This window comes from Solanum lycopersicum, chromosome 5 (assembly GCF_036512215.1).
Source record: "Solanum lycopersicum chromosome 5, SLM_r2.1".
NCBI lineage: Eukaryota > Viridiplantae > Streptophyta > Magnoliopsida > Solanales > Solanaceae > Solanum > Solanum lycopersicum.
The window spans coordinates 44055026-44069641 of record NC_090804.1 but is presented as its reverse complement, the minus strand read 5'-3'; the positions used below and the strand labels follow the sequence as shown (position 1 = coordinate 44069641).

The 14616-nt window shown below is 37.3% G+C and overlaps 1 pseudogene; it reads right to left on the bottom strand.

The window, feature by feature from the left end:
- LOC104647534 (mitochondrial-processing peptidase subunit alpha-like) overlaps positions 1–14616 on the bottom strand; it is a 96078-nt pseudogene that overhangs the window by 18165 nt on the left and 63297 nt on the right.

Sequence of the window (14616 nt, the reverse complement as noted above, 5' to 3'; positions counted from 1 at the left end):
CTTAAACAATGGAGTTTGGCCGAAATATTATTGTCATAAAGAATGATAGACCTTCACCAGAATATTCGAGACCTTAATTAGATCTACATAAAATAAAAAAAGAATAAAAAAATTGAAGAAGCAGTAGACGAATTGGAGGGTGGATGTGTAAAGAGACAGAATAGTTGCAGCAGGAGGATGAGAAAGACGTTTCTTCAGTTTCTTTTTTTAATTTATTTTTTATATTAATTATTATTATTTTTTAATTTAGCTATATAAGTTAAAAAATAGAAAAAATATTATTTCAAATTGTTTTCACACGTTTTAGGAGAGTGAACTACACTTTTTTGGCCATGTTAGCTTTTTGTGTCTAGTAGGAATCACTTTTAAACATATAAATACTCAATAGGTACATGTCTAAATTGAGATGTCTAAGTGAAATATGCGAACAACTTTAAGGGACCGCATATGATTTAAGCCAAAATAAAATAACATGTAGTTTCCCATTTTATATAACCATTATAATACATTATTATATCATTTCATACAATCAATGTATATGAGTGTAGCACACTTAATTATTTTTTTGAGATAGTAACAACTTGTATTCTATTCCAAAACAAAAATCAAAACCTGCCACAATAAGTTACAGATTTCTAATTACAATTGTGGAGAGTACCAGGAAGATCTTTAATCCTACAACAAAATTTACAAGGAAACTAAAACATCTTTAATTGATTCTAGATCACCATGTACTCCTGTTTACACCAAAAAAGAAACAAAACCAAGCAATTCATCTTAATCTTCTAGATGGAATTGCTCTTGTTTTGGAAGCATATGAGATTTCTTTCTCTCCACACGGACCACCAAATGCAAGCTGAAATAATTTTCCATCTTTCTTTATGTCCGAAAATGCTTGCATAATTGCTCCATATTTCAGGGTCTACGTAACTTTCCTAGGCATAACCCATTTTAATTAAAGATGAAAACATCATCATAAATAGGGAAAAGTACTGCTTTTAGTATATCAACAACAGATGTATTATTAAAAACATTATCTAGGGTTACACTAATTACTTTATTGCAAATTTCATAAAATTCTAAAATAGTTTGAGTTATGTAACTACTGTTTTATGCATTTCACAAGTTTTGTAACGTAAATTGTTATTCCATGTTCCAATTTTAATCAATCTAATGGTCAGTAATAGTGAAATAATTATTATAATTAAAAGTACGATTGATATAAGAAGTGATGGTCATTTTACAAGTATTATAATAAAAAAAACAACAAAGATAATGAAAATATTCACATTGATAATCAAAAACAACTTTTTAATTGTTTTTCTTTAAAAACCTTTAAAAGATGGATTGTACACTATCTGAATATAATGAATAAAATCAAAATTTTCAGCACAACTAAAAGACAAGCCAATAACAACAATCGTTTTAGATAATATTTCAAATCAACTATATGTGCGATATGTACTAGAGCCAAAAACAGTAGAAGAGATTAACTGTGAATGAACCATGATATAGCCCTATACCCATACAAATGTACCAGGAAGGGGAGTACCATTTTTTATAGCTTCGACTATAGAAATAGCTTGCAAAATTTCTTTTATACAACATCCCAACAAATAATTATTTAAATCTCCTGTCCCATGCCATTACCCATTATGAATCAAAATTATGTTTACATTTTTTATCAGAAAGACTGTTAAAAAAGTTGAATCTGATTATCAAGGTCAACGTTTTCATTATCTTCGTTGTTTATTTTATTATAGTACTTGTTAAATGGCTATCACTTCTGATATGAATCGTAGTGTTAATGGTAATGATTATTTCACTATTACTAGCTATAAGATTGATAAAAATTGGAACATGCAAAAAAAATGTTGTAAAAGATGAGAAATGCAAAACCTATAGTTGCATAGCTCAAACTATTGTAGAAGTTTTATAATTTTATGGGATTTGTAATAAAGTAATTAGTGTCAACCTAAATATTATTTCTATTAATACATCTAGTTTTTATATTTTAAAATTAATATTCTTTTCCCTATTTGTAATGATGATTTTCATATTTGGTGTGTTGCACACATATAATTTAGTTATAAGAGATGGTATAGCAATGTATAATAGTGATTGTATAAAATGTAAAAGTACATGTCATTTTATAAAAGAAATTTAGAGTTTAGTTAAAGAAGATGCGTTCGAGATCAATCATAGCTACGGAAAAATCTAATCAACATGTTGATAGATTGGCAAACTTTTTTTTTTGGATGAAGTTGATAGATTGGCAAACTTGAGTCATACCGTCATAGTATTGCGGGAACCCAAGTGTTCCAACTATTTTCTTGCACTTCCAAAACACATTAGGGGGATTATTAACATGGATATATAGAAATTACCTGTCACGACCCAAAAAGAGTCGCAAGTGGCACCCACACTTATCCTCCTATGTGGGCGAACCAACAAATCTTACCCCAACATTTCAACCATAATAAACAGAATATAATGCGGAAGACTCAAAATCTTATTAATATAACTAATAAATAAACATTCTAAAGTTTATCAAAATCTAAAATAAGTAAAAGAAATGGTCCATGACCGAACTTCAAGACATCAAGACGTGAAGGAAAAAATCCAGTCCGAGCTAGGAATAATAGCTCACCCTGAAATTTGATATGCTGAAGACTGGCTAGAGTTGCGGATGAGTCGAAGTCGATGGTACATTTGCTGTACTCCACAAATAACAAAGAGAAGAAAATACAAGTAGGGGTCAGTACAAGGAACAAGTACTGAGTAGATATCATCAGCCAACTCAAAATAGAAATCAATATACATTGAGTAATCATATGAACTCAACTGTAGCACTTAACATGTGATAAGCAACAAACAACATGAACAAGTGTCAATAACAATAAACTAAGCACGTACTAAGTCAACGGTATCAAGATCACACCTGAGGGATCAAGCCTCCGCACCATACTCATTTGGGAAAAAGGTTCTTTAAGTTTGAGTATATTTTCATAATTCAAGATTCATTCTCTTTATTCCTCTTGTGTCGGAACGTGACACTCCGATCCCCTAATACTACGTGTCGGTTCGTGACACCCGATCCTCTAATACTATGTGTCAGTTCGTGACACCCGATCCCCTAATACTATGTGTCGGTTCGTGACACTCGATCGATTAACCTCATTCTTTAGTTCATCAAGCCTTCTTTTATATCAGGCATCATCATTAATAGAGTGGATTTAAGGTTTTTAAGATTCCACAGTATCATCATTATAATCCATCACCATTTACATAATCATAATATGAACAACACAATTAAGCATATAGAAGACTTTACAACACCACCCAATACATATCAATTGCTATTTAGAGTTTGCTACGAAATAGCATAAACGATAACCTACCTCCACCAAAGAATCGTGATCAAGCAAGCTACTTCTCAAAGTCTTTGCTTTCCTCTTCTCTTCTTCCTCTCTCGCTCGTTCTTCCCTCTCTTCTTGTTCTTTTTATTTTTCTTCTACATATTCTTTTTCTTTTACCCTAATTATTATATAATCAAGTATCAAAGATGATAAAAGTAACCCATTATTTATTTTAAGGTTAACTCCTTTAACCCCCAAGTAAATAAGTTATTAAACTTACCCACTAATTTCATACAGTTTGTCATAAATAGTCAAAAACACCCCTTAAAACTTTTTAGCAGAAATCCGACCTAGTCGAGGTTACGCCCCTCATGACGGCCCGTCGTTCCTGCGACGGTCCGTCTTGCAGGGTCGTCACAGAGTTCAGAGACTCAACTTTAGCGAAGATGCTTGTGACGGTCCGTCGTGTCCACGACGATCCGTGCTTCTCTTCCGTCGTGAAGTTCGGAGAGTTGATTCTCCGTACCCAAATTTCAGAGTTTAAGTGTTTTGGAACGAAGACACTCGACGGTCTGTTTTGACCATGACGGTCCGTCGTGTGATCCGTCGACACAGTCATTTATTATCAAAAGTAATTCTACTACTCAAAACGACTAAACAGGTCGTTACAATAGATACCAATTTACCCATCGTTCTTCCTCGAACGATCACAAGAAGAAAAACAAGGGCGAGAAAGAGTACCTAAATCTGTAAAAAGGTGTGGATATCTTTCTTGCATATCATCCTTCTTCTCCCAAGTGGACTCTTCGATTGGCCGATTCTTCCATTGAACATTGATGGATGCAATCTCCCTTGATCTCAACTTGCGGACTTCTCTGTCTAAAATAGCAACAGGCTCGTCCTCATAAGACAAATTCTCATCAAGGAGGACTGAATCCTAACGAATGATGTAGTTTCCATCCCCATGGTTCTTTTCAGCATAGACACATGAAATACCGGATGCACTCCTGAGAGTTCTGGAGGCAATGCCAATTCATAAGCTACCTCCCCCACGCGCTTCAGAACTTCAAATGGACCAATGTACCTTGGACTAAGCTTACCTCGCTTACCAAACCGCATCACCCCTTTCATGGGTGAAACCTTTAGCAAGACTTGCTCACCCTCCATAAAATCCAAGTCCCTAACCTTTCGATCTGCATATTCTTTCTGCCTGTTCTGAGCGGCTAGAAGCTTTTCCTGAATGAATTTTACTTTATCTAACGACTCCCTCAAAAGGTCGGTACCCATGGTCTTACCTCAAATGCATCAAACCACCCAATGGGAGACCTACATCTTCTCCCATACAATGCCTCGAATGGGGCCATACCAATACTTGAGTAATAGCTATTATTGTATGAAAATTCCGCTAAGGGTAAGAAGTTATCCCAATGACCACCAAATTCTATCACACATGCACGAAGCATATCCTCTAAAACCTGAATCATTCGCTCAGACTGACCATCGGTCTGAGGGTGAAATGCAGTACTAAGATCCAACCTAGTACACTATTCAGCATGCAATATTTTCTAAAACTTAGAAGTAAACTGCGTACCTCTATATGATATGATGGAAAGTGGGACTCCATGCAATCGCACAATTTCTGAGATATAAAGTTTGGCTAACTTCTCTGCATTGTAAGTCACCTGGACCAGAATGAAATGAGCAGACTTAGTTAATCTGTCAACAATTACCCAAATGGAGTCATGCTTACTTAATGTCTTTGGAAGACCAACCACGAAGTCCATTGCAATTCTCTCCCACTTCCATTCGGGAATGGGCATTCTCGGAAGTGTCCCTCCAGGCCTCTAGTGTTCATACTTTACCTGCTGACAATTCGGGCATTGAGCAACAAACTCAACAATGTCACGCTTCATCCTACTCCACCAAAAATGTTTCTTTAGGCCACGATACATCTTGGTTGCACCAGGATGTATGGAATACCTTGAACTATGAGCCTCTGTAAGAATAGTGTGAATCAAATCATCGACGCGGGGCACACATACCCTTCCTTTAACTCTCAAAACGCCTTCCTCATCAATTTTTGCTTCTTTAGCCTCTCATCGCAATACCATATCTCGAATCCGGATCAGTTTCTCATCAGTAAACTGCTTTCCCTAAATCTTGTCAAGAAAGGAAGATGTTGCCTCCACACAAGCCAAAAATCCTCCCTTCTCCAGTACTTCCAACCTCATAAAGTCATTAGCCAGAGTCTGAACCTCTCTAGCCAATGGGCGTCTAAAAACCTGCAAGTGAGCTAGACTTCCCATGCTCCCTGCCTTTCTACTTAAAGCATCTGCCACAACATTAGCTTTTCCTGGGTGGTACAAGATAGTAATATCATAGTCCTTCAGTAGTTCCATCCACCTCCTCTGTCTCAAATTCAAATCTTTCTGAGTAAATACATACTGTAAACTGCGATGATCTGTATAGACTTCACACTTAACCCCATATAGATAATGTCTCCATTGCTTTAATGCAAACACGACTGCAGCCAACTCCAAATCATGGGTCGGATAGTTGTGTTTATGCACTTTTAAGTGCCTCGAAGAATAAGCAATTACATTCTTCTCCTGCATTAGTACTGCACCCAAACTAGAATAGGAGGTATCACAATAAACAATGAAGTTCTTTCCTTCCACTGGTAAGGTGAGAATTGGTGCAGTAGTCAACAAGGTCTTGAGTTTTTGAAAGCTTTCTTCACATTCGTCTGACCATACAAATGGAACACTCTGCTTAGTCAAATTTGTCAGTTGGGAAGCAACCGAAGAAAATCCCTTGACAAATCGACGGTAGTAGCTAGCTAAACCAACAAAGCTCCTTACCTCTGTAACATTAGTAGGTCTTAGCTAGCTAAACCAACAAAGCTCCTTACCTCTGTAACATTAGTAGGTCTTAGAAAATTCTTCACTGCTTCAATCTTGGAAGGATCCACCATCACTCCATCCTTAGAAACTACGTGCCCCAAGAAGGACACTGAATCTAGCCAAAACTCACACTTGGAGAATTTGGCATAAAGCCTTTTCTCTCTCAACACTTCCAATACAATTCTCAAATGCTCCTCATGTTCTTTCCTACTCTTTGAGTATATCAGTATATCATCAATGAACACAATGACAAAGAGATCCAGATATGGCTTAAAAATCCCGTTCATCAGGCTCATGAAAGCAGCAGGGGCATTCGTAAGCCCAAAAGACATTACTAAGAATTCATAATGCCCATACCTGGTTCGAAAAGCAGTCTTTGGCACATCTGCTGCCCGTATTTTCAATTGATGATAACCAGATCTCAAATCGATTTTTGAGAAGGTACAAGCACCTTCTAACTGATCAAACAAATCATCAATGCGAGGGAGAGAATACTTGTTCTTAATAGTTACCTTATTCAATTGCTTTAGTCTATGCACATCCGAAAACTTCCATTCTTCTTCTTCACAAACAAAACAGGAGCACCCCAAGGGGATGCACTTGGTCTAATAAAACCTTTACCTAACAACTCTTGAAGCTGGGCCTTTAACTCTCTTAACTCAGCGGGAGCCATTCTATACGGGGGTATGGAAATGGGGCGAGTACCCGGCTCCAGATCAATACAAAAATCAATATCTCTATCCGGTGGCATACCAGGAAGGTCTGCAGGAAACACATCAGAAACTCACGGACTATCGAAACAGACTCAATCGAAGGTACTTGGGAATTCTCATCCCTGAGATGTGCCAAGAAAGCTAAAGAGCCCTTACTGACCATTCTCTTAGCACGAAGAAAAGAGATGATATGAACTAGGGTGGAAGTGTAGTCACCCTCTCACTCTAACGGATCTGTCCCAGGCTTGGCCAACGTTACAGTTTTAGCATTACAATCTAAGATTGCAAAATTTGGAGAAAGCCAAGTCATACCCAGAATTACATCGAAATCAACCATTTCTAGGATAATCAAGTCTACATGAGTATTGCTCCCCATAAAAGTCACAAGACAAGACCTATACACCTTCTCAACTATCACAGACTGACCCACCGAAGTAGAAACATGAATAGACATGTCGACCAAATCACAATGTAAATCAAGACCAGTAGCAAATGAGGAAGATACATATGAAAATGTGGATCCAGGATCAAATAATACAGAAGCCATGCAATCACAAACCAAAAGATTACATGTGATAACAACATCAGATGTCTCTGCTTCTGACCTCCCGGGGAAAGCATAACAATGGGCCCTATCACCTGTCTGCCCATTGCCCCTACCATGTTGTGCTGCAGTAGCTCAAGCTTACCTGCCACCCTGGCTGATTTGCTGACCACCATTACCTTGTACACCACGTCCTCCAGAATGACGGCCTCTCCCATGACCACCTCTACCTCTAACTATTGGGGGTCTGTAACTCTGTTTTGGACAAAACCTCCTAATATGTCCAATCTCTCCACATCTATAACACTCTCTGGAGTCAAGCATAGGCCTTTATGAGAACGACGAAGTCTGGGGATAACCTCCAAACTCAGAGAAATGCTGACCGGTCTGCGGTGGACCCCCAGCTACAGCCTGCAGTGAAAACTGAATAGATTGGGCTGGGTAACCTCCTGAACTCTGCCCTCTGGAGTAAGAACCACTATATTTACCTCCCTTACAAAACTTCTTAGATGTCGATGCCATGGTGAAGTCGTCTGGCTTCACTCCTTCCACCCCTATCACAAAATCAACCACTTCCTCAAAGGATTTCGCTGCAGCAGCTACCTGTAAAGCTGGGATCTGCAAATTTGACCTCAATCCTTTCACAAAACGGCGAATCCGCTCTTGTGAACTGAAGCAAAACTGGGAGGCATACCTGGATAGTGCACGAAACTTAGCCTCATAAGCAGTAACAGAAATCCTACCTTGCTCTAGGCTTAGGAACTCATCTCTCCTCCTATCCCTCAAAGTCCGGGGTATATAGTTCTCCATAAATTGGCTAGAGAATGATGCCCACGTCATAGGTGGTGCCTGTGCGGGTTGACACTCAATATACGACCGCCACTACATTTTGGCATTTCTCTGAAACTGATAGGTCACAAACTCAATGCCGAACCGTTCTACTATGTCCATCTTATGTAGCAGCTCATGACAATCAACCAGGAAATCATAAGCATCCTCAGATTCAGCACCCTGAAAGACTGGAGGTTTCAACTTCAAGAACTTAGTGAAAAGTTCATGCTGATCACTTGTCATTATAGGCCTTGCAGTCAACCGAGGAGACGTGCCTATTTCCAATGAGGCATCCATGCGGGAAGCCACAGCAGCTGCATGTTGTACTCCCGGAACCTGAGGTGCTGGTGTAGAAAACACTTGGGGTGTCTGGCCTGGATCAGATAACCCGCTAAGATAAGCAAGAACCTGGTTAATCATCTCTGGGGTAGGTTGGGGTGGTAATTCTTCATTCTGCACATGCTCATTCTCCCCTTCCTCACCCTCTCTTACTACTTCCTCAGTCGGTGGAGGAGTCACCGCCCTAGTACTAGCTGGGCCAGGTGCTTGTCCTCTTCCTCTAGAAGACGTCCTCCCGCGACCTCTACCACGGCCTCTTGCCACAGCTCCTCTTCGAGCTACAGCCCCAGTGGCTAGCTCAGCCGCACCCTGTCTTGCCGGTGCCGGTGTTGGTGTTGGCGCAGTTGTTGCTCTAGTTCTAACCATCTGCGAAATAGAGTGAAGATGGTCAGATACCAATTTGTATCACCCAGATACCAATTGGATCCAAGTAATAGCACGAAAAAAAGAACGAATGGAATTTTCCTAAAGTCCTATAGCCTTTCAAAGAAAAGTAAGGGCATCCCCCTACCGTTCCTCAAGACTCTACTATACTCATTCTTGTGTGATGAGACCAACGAACTTAATGCTCTGATACCAAGTTTGTCACGACCCAAAACGAGTTGCGAGTGACACCCACACTTATCCTCCTATGTGAGCGAACTAACAAATCTAACCCCAACATTTCAACCATAATAAACAGAATATAATGCGGAAGACTCAAAATCTTATTAATATAACTAATAAATAAACATTCTAAAGTTTATCAACTTATTATCCCCATAATCTGGAAGTCATCACACCAAGAACATCTATCCTCAAATTCTACGTCTAAGAGTATTTAAGAAACTAAAATAAGTAAAAGAAATGGTCCATGCTCGAACTTCAAGACATCAAGACGTGAAGGAAAGAATCCAGTCCGAGCTAGGAATAATAGCTCACCCTTAAATCTAATATGCTAAAGACTGGCTAGAGTTGCGGACGAGTCGAAGTCGATGGTACGTTTGCTGCACTCCACAAATAACAAAGAGAAGAAAATATAAGTAAGGGTCAGTACATGGAACAAGTACTGAGTAGGTATCATCGGCCAACTCAAAATAGAAAGCAATATACATTGAGTAATCATATAAACTCAACTATAGCACTTAACATGTTATAAGCAACAAACAACATGAACAAGTGTCAATAACAATAAAGTAAGCACGTACTAAGTCAACAGTATCAAGATCACACCTGAGGGCTCAAGCCTCCACACCATACTCATTTGGGAAAAAGGTTCTTTAAGTTTGAGTATATTTCCATAATTCAAGATTCATTCTCTTTATTCCTCTTGTGTCGGAACGTGACACTCCGATCCCCTAATACTATGTGTCGGTTCGTGACACCCGATCCCCTAATACTATGTGTCGGTTCGTGACACCCGATCCCCTAATACTACGTGTTGGTTCGTGACACCTGATCCCCTAATACTACGTGTTGGTTCGTGACACCCGATCCATTAACCTCATTCTTTAGTTCATCGAGCCTTCTTTTATATCACGCATCATCATTAATAGAGTGGATTTAAGGTTTTTAAGATTCCACAGTATCATCATTATAATCCAACACCATTTACATAATCACAACATGCAACAACACAATTAAATATATAGAAGACTTTACAACACCACCCAATACATATCAATCGCTATTTAGAGTTTGCTACGAAATAGCATAAACCATAACCTACCTCCACCGAAGAATCGTGATCAAGCAAGCTACTTCTCAAAGTCTTTGCTTTCCTCTTCGCTTCTCCCTCTCTCGCTCGTTCTTCCCTCTCTTCTTGTTCTTTTTATTTTTCTTCTACAGATTCTTTTTCTTTTACCCTAATTATCATATAATCAAGTATCAAAGATGATAAAAGTAATCCAATTATTTATTTTAAGGTTAACTCTTTTAACCTCCAAATAAATAAGTTATTAAACTTACCCACTAATTTCATTCATTTTGTAATAAATAGTCCAAAACACCCCTTAAAACTTTTTAGCAGAAATCCGACCCAGTCGAGGTTACGCCCCTCGTGACGGCCCGTCGTTCCTGCGACGGTCCGTCCTGCAGGGTCGTCACAGAGTTCAGAGACTCAGCTTTAGCGAAGATGCTTGTGACGGTCCGTTGTGTCCACGACGGTCCGTGCTGCTCTTCCGTCGCGAAGTTCAGAGAGTTGATTCCCCGTACCCAAATTTCAGAGTTTAAGTGTTTTGGCACGAAGACCCTCGACGGTCCGTCGTGACCATGACGGTCCATCGTGTGATCCGTCGACACAGTCAGTTATTATCAAAAGTAATTCTACTGCTCAAAATGACTAAATAGGTCGTTACATTACCATCTTTTCAAATTAAACATCCAAATATGCCCAAATAGCTTATTAACCTGTCTGAATTTGTAGAAAAGGATTGAGTAGGCTAGACTAGTCATCTCGATGGTCTTGTACAAAGTTTGGTATACAAAACTCAAATATGTAATTTTTTACATAAATGATCAACAGAGACGATCTCCTTGATTAAAAATAGTAAAGGCTAGACGTAAAAAATTTAAAAATCGTTGCTATGAAGTTAATCTTTCCCCCTAGAAAAATTTCAAAAATAGTATCTACTAGATAAAATTCTTTATATGAAATGCTTAAAGTTTCTTATGGGTAGAGAAAGTTTTACAAATAGTTTGAAATGCTCATAATTCAAATATAAATTAGACTTACAAAAACTTATTGGGATGACTTAATGAATCTTAAATAGTTTTTAAAAGTTTTTTTTATTTAAACGATAAAACATATATCTGGACTTTATTATCTAGCTATTTGTTCAGTTTTACCAAAGATTTATGTCATTTCATATAAATTTTTTAGATTTAAAGATATTCCAAGGTCTAAAGAGTCCATTAAATCAATGATTGAATTTTTTTAAAAATATTATTTTTCCTCTCTCAAATTTATTTAACTGCTTGTCCATTAAACCCAACTTAATGAAATAGGTGCATCACGAATGGTTGAAAAAATATATTTAAATTCAGATATTTAAGCTCATGAATTACCTAGTTTGACAATAGTTAAAAATAACATAAAAATTGCATCTAGAGAGAGTGTGACTTGTATAATTTTGATAAAATAAATGAAGTAGTACATAATGAAAGTGTGGTAGAAACAAATAATAGGCTATTCGCCATTTTTTTCAAATTATTGTCTTCAATTTAATACAAGTCTTTTTATATTTCAATTTTCAAATGTTTCAAGTTACAATTTAAAATTAAAGAAGTTTGAAAATTTGAAAGTTTGATATAGTTTAAAAAGATTCGAACTTAGGTAAGTAAGTTGTAGTTTTGAAAATTATAAAATTTAAATTTTAAGAGTTCGAAATTTAAACTTTAAGAGTTTAAAATTTGAAATTTAAACTTTAAAAGAAGTCTAACTTATTAATTATACTTTAAAAAGAAATATTATTCGATTAGAGACGTCCATTCCTATAATTATGAATACATCCAGTTCCGGCCGGCTCCCACTTGATTGATGCTAATTCAGGTCCAATTTTTTGATTGTACCGGTTTCAGTCCCACTGTCACACTCAGTCATAACTCAACCCGCCTAATTCTTATTAAATTTTAAATTGTTGTATTTGTTCTTTTCTAAATTTTTAATACCTAATAAAATTATTATTATTCTTCATATGGCTACTTATAACATATTAAACAAAAAAATATTTGTTAAAAATATTTTGACAAGCTTTCTCATGAGTCAATTTCGGCTACATATCAATCCAATTTTTAATGGGTTGTAATAAGTTGAGATGATAAATGGGGGGTCAAATTTGAATAGGTTGACACATTGAGTTTGATTTTGCCATCCTAATAAGGGATATAGTGTTGTTGGTCATCTTTTCAAATAATTAAGTCTCTAAAGCTAATATCACAAATGTAAAGATATGACACTTGACACTAACTCAAAAAATAGTTCAAGAAGGGAGGACAGATTGCCCAAGTCCATATAAAAAGAAAACCAGCAGTCCATAACCCCCAATCAATGTGAAACTTTTACCCGCTTTAACACTTTGCTACAATATAAAGATATGACACCTAGCCTAACTCAACCCCAAAAGCTATCTCAAGAGAGGAGGATTGTGCAAGTCCATATAAAGAGACCACGAATCAATTCCTCAAACGAATGTGGGACTTTTACCCACTCTAACCAGAAACAAGGGCATACCTCTCTCCGTATGTCAAAAGTTGTCTGCCAATATCTTCGGATGCAACCATCTACAAATTAGAGATAAGCGATAAGTACATAACAAATATGCATTTATGGATAGATCTCTTCAACATCTAGCAAGTGATATCTAAAAGATCAACCAAATATCACATACACGAGATTCCAGGTTCATCAGAATAGCAGACTTTGTCGACTGTTTTGCACGGTCTAGCTGTACCATGTCAACTGCATGAAACGAGTAAAACATACAGGGCAAGGGCACAAAACAGTCAGTAACGGTTTAATGCAGACAGAATTACTGAATTAGCATATTAGTCAAGTAAAACATGTTTTTTTGAAATTGAAGTCAAGTAAAACATGTTCTCACGAGAAGTAAGGACAACAGGCAAAAAATTAAACATAAATTCAAGGATTCCATGTTATTTGTCAAACCTTCACCAGGGTTTACAACTGCAGTGAGCTCTTTAACCGCTACTTCAATAGCTCTTGGTGCAAAATGTTGGGTTATGGGTCTTTTTTCCCTTCCTATGTGGATAAATAAAAGCCCAATTTGGACCAACCCATTTTTGTCCATTAGCCCATTCTTATGAGGCAAATATAAACCTATTTAGGGTCTTATTTTCAGACATACAGAGAGAGTTTTTCAGCAGCCAAAAGAGAGAAAAAAGAGAGAAATTCGCAGTCAAAAATCCAGCCATAACAACCAATTTCAAATTGCGATTCCCGCTTCGTTTCTTGTCCGATTGAGCTGATTTTTGGACAGCATATTATCTTCATCTCAATATTTGATTAGGAACTAACAGAGTTGGATTTGGTGGTCTGCAACTTCAGTTTTGCTATCGTGAACAGTAGCTGCGAAATTGGTGATTTTGCTCCTTTAATTCTCTAGATTTGGTGCAATCTTATTTTGTTGTTGCTCGTTGTTTGGCACTTTGTTTTGTGGACAATTTTGGAGAAAAATATTGTAACTCTTGGTGATTATAGTGGAGCTTTTGGTCCCGTGGTTTTTTACTCTTCACATCGAAGGGTTTTCCACGTAAATCTTGGTGTCTCGTGTGATTGGTTTATTATTGCCTTGTTATATTTGTTTGGTTGAATTACTTTCTGCCTTACTATCATATTGATTGTGGTTGTTTGTTTTCTCTTGGTTCAAATCGAAATGGGAAAGTATAGACTTGGGTATTCTTCCGCTGTTATCCTGTCAGGCATTCTTTGTTAGTGCCTTGTCTTTCCCAACAAAGTGGTATCAGAGCATTGGTTATTGTTGATTGTCGTTTTGAATGATGGAGGCAAATATGAGCAAAATGGTGTGTTTAACTGGTAGTAACTATCACATTTGGAAAGGCAAGATGAAAGATCTTCTATTTGTCAAGAAGATGCATTTACCTGTGTTTGCTTCTAATAAGCCTCAATCTTTGAATGATGAAGAATGGGAATTTGAGCATCTGCAGGTTTGTGGCTATATTAGACAATGGGTTGAAGATAATGTTAGAAATCATATTGTGAATAAGACACATGCCAAAAGTTTGTGGGACAAGCTCGAGACACTTTATGCTTCGAAGAGTGGCAACAACAAGTTGTTCCTATTGAAACAATTAATGAATATCAGGTATAAAGAGGGCACTCCTATTTCTGATCATATTAATGATTTTCAGGGTGTTCTTGACCAGCTGTCCGGAATGGGTGTAAAGTTTGATGATGAGATAAGGGACTT